Source organism: Eriocheir sinensis, chromosome 35 (assembly GCF_024679095.1).
Source record: "Eriocheir sinensis breed Jianghai 21 chromosome 35, ASM2467909v1, whole genome shotgun sequence".
NCBI lineage: Eukaryota > Metazoa > Arthropoda > Malacostraca > Decapoda > Varunidae > Eriocheir > Eriocheir sinensis.
In genome coordinates, this window is record NC_066543.1 from 13,031,328 (window position 1) to 13,039,959 (window position 8,632).

The window sequence follows — 8,632 nt, forward strand, 5'->3', positions numbered from 1 at the left end:
ACAATAAAATAACACACACACACACAAACACACACACACACACACACACACACACACACACACACACACACACACGTTTATCAAGCACACTTTCGTCCGCCTCCTTCCGCTGTGCTCTGCCTTCACAAAGGGACATAATTGCTTCCGTCCCGCCCTGAAGACTGTTCCTCGTCATTCCGCCCCGCCAGCCTTGAGATGAGACATTATAGCCCCGTCTCGCCATGCCCCACCCACCCCGAGATACTGTGCCCCGTCCCTCGCTCATACACACACACACACACACACACACACACACACACACACACACACACCAATACATCTTTCTTTCGTGGGTCACTAAGGCCACCCCGTGTTGCGTTGTGTTGTGTTGTATTGTATTATGTTGTGTTGTTTGGTTCAGTATTTGAGTGAGTACGGTGGCGATATGGAAGGCGATCTCTCTCTCTCTAACTTTTAAAAATCCTGCATAATACAAAACCCGAGCTCTCAGGTAGGGCACAATCCCCTCCCTCTCTCCCTCTCCCTCTCCTCCCTCTCCTCCTCCTCCTCCTCCTGCTCAAGTTTTGTACCAGTATTAACATAACTTTTGAGCCCATCGTCACACTAGCTCCCAAAATAACAAGAAAACTACGGCTTCGGATACCTTAGACTCTCCATGTACCTTCTCCCTCTACACACACACACACACACTGAGGCAGATTCTGGAACTATCTCATCACTCACGATTGCTAATCAAGAAATAACGTCCCACTTCCAATAGATCAACCGTTCAACCCATAACCTACAACCATACAACAGGAGAACAACAACCTTTCCCGACATGGCCAACATTCGAACCCCCCTCCCTCCTCTGAGATGAAATACTCAAGCTCAACCGTAAACCATCTAAAACCTATAAACGCCGGAAGGGTATAAAGAAAACGGGGCTCAAGCGTCGCAGCACCACGAAGGGTAAACAAATAACGCGGGAATTCGTGTCCAAATGGTCTTCGTGGGGCCGCGTCGGTAATCCGGGAGATGTTACGCTTTGGGAGGAGGATGAGAGGGGAAGGAGAGGAGAGGGAGGCGGAGGGAGAAGGGAAGGGAGGCGAGGGTTGAGGCCGAGAGGATGAGTCTTGGACACGTTCGTATCTTCGCAGCTCGTCCTTCTGCGCTTGACCCGAGACGCTTCCTGATCCCCCCCCCCCCCCCACACACACACACCGGTCCGGTAGCTCAATCGGTTAGAGCGCCGCGCTGCAAGGCTTCACGGCCAAACAGGCGGGGGTTCGAGCCCCGCTCAGGCCGGATTCTTTCCACTGACTAGGAGTGGTTACTGTCCCCCTTTGAGCAAGGGGTGTGTGGTGTGTGAGGTCCTGGCAGTACCCAGAGATCGACGATAATTAGCACTACACTTGCTCGTGTCGGAAGGGTACCTGCTGGCGAAAGCGAGTCCAACTCGTGATCAGGCCGTGGTGAGTTACACACACACACACACACACACACACACACACACTTGAATCCATCGTTCTAAGAGGCTATAGATCCACACCCTCCCAATCCCTCTTGAGTCCGTCGGGTACAGGCCTCGCCATATCTTAAAGGGTCGGGCGTCTCCAGTACTAATTGTGGCACGTGAAAGCTCCGGCGCTGTCCGTATGGCATGCAGAAGGGTGTTATATACATTCTTCGCGTAGCTTCGTGGCACCGCGAGGCTGGAAGGGAAAAAATGTAAGGATGTTTGAGGATTCTACAGCCACGTTGACAATAATCTTGGCACTTGGCTATTATGAACTGTAATTATAACATGTGAAATATAAATTGCCTTGAATAATGAAGCGTTTCGTGGTCGCTCGTTCCAACAACACGGGTAATGAACGTCTTGTACTCTCTCATTTCTTCGGGGCTCCTCGTGTTATTCTACTTGGGCGGAAAAACACCTTAGACTTTATGATTATGCTTTACTACAACCCTGAACGATCCACTCGAACCATACGTCCTCTAGCCCGTCCGCTGCGATTGGCACGGATTTGGCTTTCACTGGTAGCTTGGTAACATATACTTCCAGGTCCTTCTCGGCCTCTGTGGTGGATTGTGCAGTGTTTCTCATGTGATATTGGTATGTTGGATATGCCCTCCCAAGGTGCATGACTAAGTTTTTCTTCACTGAATTGTAGCAGCCACTTTTGTTCCATTCCTGTAGCTTGGTGATGTCTTCTTGTAGGAAATCCGCAGTCAAGGAGCTAGATGACACATTCACAGTCTCCAATAACAAGAGAACACTTGAAACCTATATATACCCATCCAGAATCCACGTCGTGATATGTACGTAATCTACTGTTTTGCTCTCTGGTGGGTGACGGCAGGAAGATCTTTTTTAGCGTATCATGACTTGCCTCGAGTTCTACAGCACACATTCGAATCATCCACCAACATAATAGCAACTGACACCCACACCTCTACCATCCTAGTCGTGATTTTTTTGCAGTAAAGAAAGCAGCTCAAGGGCAAGAAAAAAATAACTGAGATAAAAAGCCAGCTAATCACTACCCCTATAAATGAAACGGATATAAATGATGATATATATGCGTAATCCACTCGTACTTGTTATGCTCTCAGCGGGTGACGGCAGGAAGATCATTTAGCGTGTCGTCACCTGCCTCGGGTTCTAATAATGCGCCTGGCAGGATCAGGGACAAAGCGCCTAGAGGGACGGTGACTGGGAGCGGCTCACCCACCTGAGGGGCGGAAGCTCTTGATTAACACGCAAGTATGCACAGGTGACGAGGAGACGAGAAGGGGGAGGGGGGGGAGGCAGGGGGGAAAGAAGGAGGGAGAGGGAAGGAGGGAGAGGCAGGGTGGAACGATGGAGAGAGAGAGAGAGAGAGAGAGAGAGAGAGAGAGAGAGAGAGAGAGAGAGAGAGAGAGAGAGAGAGAGAGAGAGAGAGAGAGAGAGAGAGAGAGAGAGAGAGAGAGAGAGAGAGAGAGAGAGAGAGAGAGAGAGAGAGAGAGACAAAACGGCAAACAAACAAACAAACAAAAAGAAAAAAGAAAGAATGAAAGGGAGACAAACAGGGACAGTGGGCCAGAGACAGACAACAGACGGACAGAGACAGACAGAGAGAAAGACAAACATACAGACAAACTATCACAAACACAGACAAATAAACATCTGGAAAGACAGACAGACAGACAGACAGAGAGACTCCAAGGACAAGGAATATGAAGGAGAGATAAATGGCACATGAAAGCGAAGGAAAAAAGAAGCGAGGGAAACAGCATGAGCGAGGAGGAGGAGGAGCGGCAACAAGGGAGCAATTAAACGCAGGGCGGAGGAAGGAGGCAGAAGGGAAGGAAGGAGGCGAAACGTGAAGGAACAAAGCGAAGGATAAAGATGGGAAGGCAGAAGGCGAGAGAGGAAAATGAAGCAAAGATAAAGCATGAAAAGCGGAGAGGTGAAACAAAGAAAGGAAGGATAAAGTAGGGAAGACAAAATCGAAGAATAAAGATGGGAAGGCAGAAGGCGAGAGAGGAAAATGGAGCAAATATAAAGCATGAGAAGCGAAGAGGTGAAACAACGAAAGGAAGGATAAAATTGGGATGACAAAAGGGGGAGGGACATCTAAAAGGGGACAGCATAGGAAAGTAGTTGCTGATTGACGAAGGGAAGGTTATATATAAGGTATGGAAGAGCTAAGATACACTAGTGGCAGGGGAGGGGAAGGAGCGGCATGGGTGCACTGAGAAGGGAGAGAGGGAGAGAGTACTTGAGACAGACGAGAAGGAAACAACAGCAGCACCATCCTCAACTTGCCTGGGACGCGAAACACGGAAGGACGAACCGGATCTAGGACTAACAAGCCAATTAACCTTCTGAAGACGGCCATATCAGCACACACACACACACACACACACACACACACACACACACACACAGGGTATTTGTAAATGTAGATGAAGTGTTATTTTTCATTTCCCTGAGTTGGTGACGATGAGGCCTCCCCTTGCGACCAGCCTCCTCCTCCTCTTCCTCCTCCTCCTCCTCCTCCTGAAGCAGACTATCGCCTTCAAGCACCACCACCACCACCACAGGACTCACTGACAGTCCTTCAACACCGCCCAGCCCTCACCCCTTCTCCATCTCCTCCCTCTCCTCCTCTTTCCTCTCACTTTATCTTATACCCTCCTCCTCCTCCTCCTCTTCCTCCTCCTCGTCTTCATTCTCCTCCTCCTCCTTCTTCCTCTCACTTCCTGTACCCACATCCTCCACCTGTTAAATCCCCTCTAAACCTTTCCATCACTCACTGTTGTACTTTCACCACCTCTTAATGCCCCCTCCTCTTCCTCTTCCTCTTCCTTCTCCTCCTTCTCCTACGTTCCCAGTCCGCTTCCATCTCCTGAATCTTGTACAGGAATGTTAGGGAAATTTACGTAACGTTTGGCTCTTGCATAATTTCCTCGTCGAAGTGAGAGCAAAAACAACGACGGAAAAAGTGGGTTATGTCGCACTGGCCGTTAGCACCTCGCGGCCAACGCATGTTTTTCCTCGCAGCCCGAGAGAGAAAATTGGATCACTCGGCACGAAGCTTCAGTGGAGAATAACAAATAATACCTTACTTTTTTTTATATAGAGAGCAATTTATATGTTTGTTTCTATGTTCTTACTTATACGGCTGCAACTACTATACTGCTACTCCTCGTCCTCCTCGTCCTCGTCCTCCTCGTCCTCCTCCTAATCCTCCTCTGCCTCTTCCTCTTCCTCCTCCTCCTACTACTACTACTACTATTGCTGCTATTATTACTTCTACTATACGAATACTATGCGAATACTAATGCTACCACCACTCTTACTACTACCACTACTACTACTACTACCACTACTACAGCGGCCTTGCTTCATCATCTTTCATCCGGCGGCCCCCCCCCCCCCCCCACTCCCTCGCAATGCCTCGGGAATACAACACATCATCGTAAACATAATGAGATACACGTCGTCCGTTGCCTTCGCCGAGCCACTCAAGCGATCTTTTAAGCTCTCCGCAAAACGAGCAGCTTATTTTTACGGGTTGTTGCGAGTTAATTGCATTGTGGCTCTTAAGGGCGCTGTTTCTGTTGTTATGTTTTTGACGTTTATACTTTGGGTTAAAAAAATAGATGTTTCTCAACGTAGCTACATCTGGCTTCCATTCCTTAACTCTGGTGATAAATGAAGTGATATGGGTGTAATTGCTGGTACACGAATTTAGGTGTTATAACGAAATTTTATCAACCGACACAACAATAGTGACTACTTCTACTACTACTACTACTACTACTATGACTACAACTACAACTACTACAACTAATGATAATAATAATAATAAGAAGAATGATAATAAAACCATCACCACAACCACAACCACCACCACTTCTACTGCCATCATTACCACCATCACCACCACAAACACCACCAAAACCACCACTACTCTCACCACCTTCACCCCTATCACTATCATAACCACCGCCCTTATCATCACTAATCAGTAATATCACACCAACCTTCAGCCATGTCATGGTGAGAACGAGGAGGTGCTGGTGGTGGTGGAGATGCTGGCAGTGGTGGTGGAAATGCTGGTGGTGTGGTTGAAGAAGGTGGTGGTGGTGATGCTGATGGTAGTGGTGGTGGAGGGAGTGGGGGGGAGATCATTGTCTGTTCTGAGTCATGGCTCGACCCCTTGAAAAGACTTCGTAAAGCCGAGAAATTCTTCATTCATCAGTCTCTCTCTCTCTCTCTCTCTCTCTCTCTCTCTCTCTCTCTCAGCCACCACCACTAGAGAGCACCCAACGAGCGGGGACAAATAAGTGATACAACAAATACCTCTCAGCTCACTCGATACCTCACTTGTCCTCTCATATGAAGGGGATGGAGTGGAAGAGAGGAGGAGAGGAGGAGGAGGAGGAGGAGGAAGAGAGGCTGTTTAGTGGAGGGAATGGAGATAATGAGAAGGAGAAGAATAGGTAATAAAGGGCACCTACTTCTACTGTTTCCCTCTTTTCCTTTCCCTCCTTATACCTTCCACACCAATCCACTTCATTTTCTCACTTTAAACATAATCAAATAAGAGTAAGAGGGAGGAGAAGAGAGAGAGGTGGGGGAGGGGAAAGAGTGGCAGAGTGGCAGAGTGGCAGGGTGGAAGAAAACAGGGATAGGATAAGCGTTGCATGGTGAAAAGAAGAAAGGGGAAAGACGAAAAACAGTGGGAGGGAAAGAGAGGGGGAGAGAGAAAGAGTGGCAGGGTGAATGTAAACAGGGATAGGATAAGCGTTGCAGGGATAAAGAAGGGAGGTAAAGACGAAAGAGTAAAGACGGAAAACAGTGCCTTATCTATAATTGCATCACGCAGCCACACCGGTATGCGACAGGGAGGAAAATAACACAATAACATTCCTCGGTATTTCTCCAGCCTGCGCCTTATTTCAGGGAGAGAGAGAGAGAGAGAGAGAGAGAGAGAGAGAGAGAGAGAGAGAGAGAGAGAGAGAGAGAGAGAGAGAGAGAGAGAGAGAGAGAGAGAGAGAGAGAGAGAGAGAGAGAGAAAGGAGGAGGGAGAGTGAGGAAGGGGAAGAGGAAATGGAGGAAGGAGGGGGAGCGAGGGAGGGAGAATGACGGAGAAGGAGAAGAGAAGGAGGGAAAGAGTGTTGGGGAGAGAGAGAGAGAGAGAGAGAGAGAGAGAGAGAGAGAGAGAGAGAGAGAGAGAGAGAGAGAGAGAGAGAGAGAGAGAGAGAGAGAGAGAGAGAGAGAAGAGGAAGAAGGAACGGAGGGGAGGATGAATTAACAGAAGAAGGAAGCGATGAAGATATGAAAGAATGAGTGATTAAGTTATGGAGCGAATAGAAGGAACGAAGAGGGGGATGAATAAGTGAGAGGAAGAGAGGGAAGATAGATGAGTGAGAGAGAAAGGAGGAAAGAGACGGAATGAGGTTGAGAAAGATGAACTGAACAGGAAATATGCATGTGCAAGATCATACAAAAAAAGTGTATTTGTTATTTCATTAATGGATATACACCACTGGAGGCATCTCTCTCTCTCACACACACACACACACACACACACACACACACACACACGCGGATCTAGCCTTGACCGTCCGCTACTGGTCGTTCTAAGCTACTGGTGACCTCTTTTGTGACCTCTTCCAGCTCTGCACTTATCACCTAACACCTAAGAACGCGTTAAGAGTCGTTATGTTATTCTCTGCAGAGTCAACGACCGCTCAGGAGATAATCTTAAACACGAAGACAACCTTAACACGTAGAGTATCGAGACGCTTTTATTAACACCCGATACTTACTGATCTCTCTTTTTGCCATTCTTTTTAAACTCTTTTTTTCATACGGGCAGTGATTAGCGGGCTTTCTCTCTCTCTCTCTCTCTCTCTCTCTCTCTCTCTCTCTCTCTCTCTCTCTCTCTCTCTCTCTCTCTTGAGCTGCTTCCTTCACTGTGATAAAAAAAAAAGACTACAGACGTATGTGTAAATATATATATGCACACCCAGTGGAAAAATAGGTAAACAAAGTAGGTAATAAATAATAAAATAAAGGTAAGGGAGCATGGATATACCTAGAAACGCATGAAGCATAATACCTTTTAACAATAGCATCCTTGTGTTGGAGTCATGTTTTTTAATGCATATATTTTTTTTCGAATACTACATAGTTAATTTTTTTTATATCAAACTATATTTCATGCTTTACTAAAATGAATGATGTTGCTGAATGAATACCTGAGGGGAGCCCAGAAGGAGAAGGAGGAGGAGGAGGAGGAGGAGGAGGAGGAGGAAGAGGAAGAGTAAGAGTAGGAGGAGGAGGAGGAGGAGGAGGAGGAGGAGGAGGAGGAGGAAGAGGAGGAGGAGGAGGAGGAAGAGGAAGAGGAAGAGGAAGAGGAAGAGGAGGAGGAGGAGGAGGAGGAGGAGGAGGAGGAGGAGGAGGAAGAGGAAGAGGAAGAGGAGGAGGAGGAGGAGGAGGAGGAGGAGGAGGAGGAGGAGGAAAGAAGACAGAAGAAGAGAGCAGAAAAAAAAGAGAAAAGAAAGAGGATTGGAAGAGAGAAGAAAGAAGAAAGGATGAGAAGAAAGAAGAAGAAAGAGGATAAGAAAAAGAAGAAAGAAAGAAGAAAGAAGAAAGAACGAGAAGAAAGCAGAGCACACCTTTACACTCCTCCTTCATTAGTGGACGCGTCGTAAACAGCCTCATCACGTTATTCGCTCACTAAAGATCGAGCAAAATCCTTATAAATTGACACTATTTTTAGAAGCGGTTTATAAGCACGGACAAAGCGGACAAACTTTACTGCCCGGCTGATGAGGGCGTGTTGCAAGGAGTGTGTGTGTGATGCGCTCGCCGGCAGAGGGCGTCTTGAGGCTGGGTAGTGTTGTCATCTCGTTATTACCGGCTGAGGAACTTGCTTGGCCACGGGAAGGGAGATTACTGGAGCTTAATCTGCATTCAAGTAAAGGTATTGACTGCATGGTGGCCTGACTGAAGTATATAAATAACTGAAAGGGGATAAACAGCTCGGGGTGGAGTTGAAAATTGCTTATGCTAAAGAAGAAAGAGGACTGGAAGAGAGAAGAAAGAAGAAAGAGGATTAGAAGAGAGAAGAAAGAGGATGAGGAAAAA

At 47.3% G+C, this 8,632-nt stretch overlaps 1 long non-coding RNA gene across 5 annotated transcripts in view; it reads right to left on the minus strand.

Annotated features, from left to right (window-relative positions):
* Positions 1-5,692, minus strand: part of LOC127007418 (uncharacterized) — a 109,637-nt gene extending 103,945 nt beyond the window's left edge. For 3 of the 5 annotated variants that reach the window (XR_007760253.1, XR_007760252.1, XR_007760249.1), the window contains exon 1: positions 5,518-5,692. This is a non-coding gene — a long non-coding RNA (uncharacterized LOC127007418). The remainder of the gene's footprint in view (positions 1-5,517) is intronic. The other 2 variants (XR_007760250.1, XR_007760251.1) reach the window with 2 other exon arrangements.
* Positions 5,693-8,632: the final 2,940 nt, after the last annotated feature.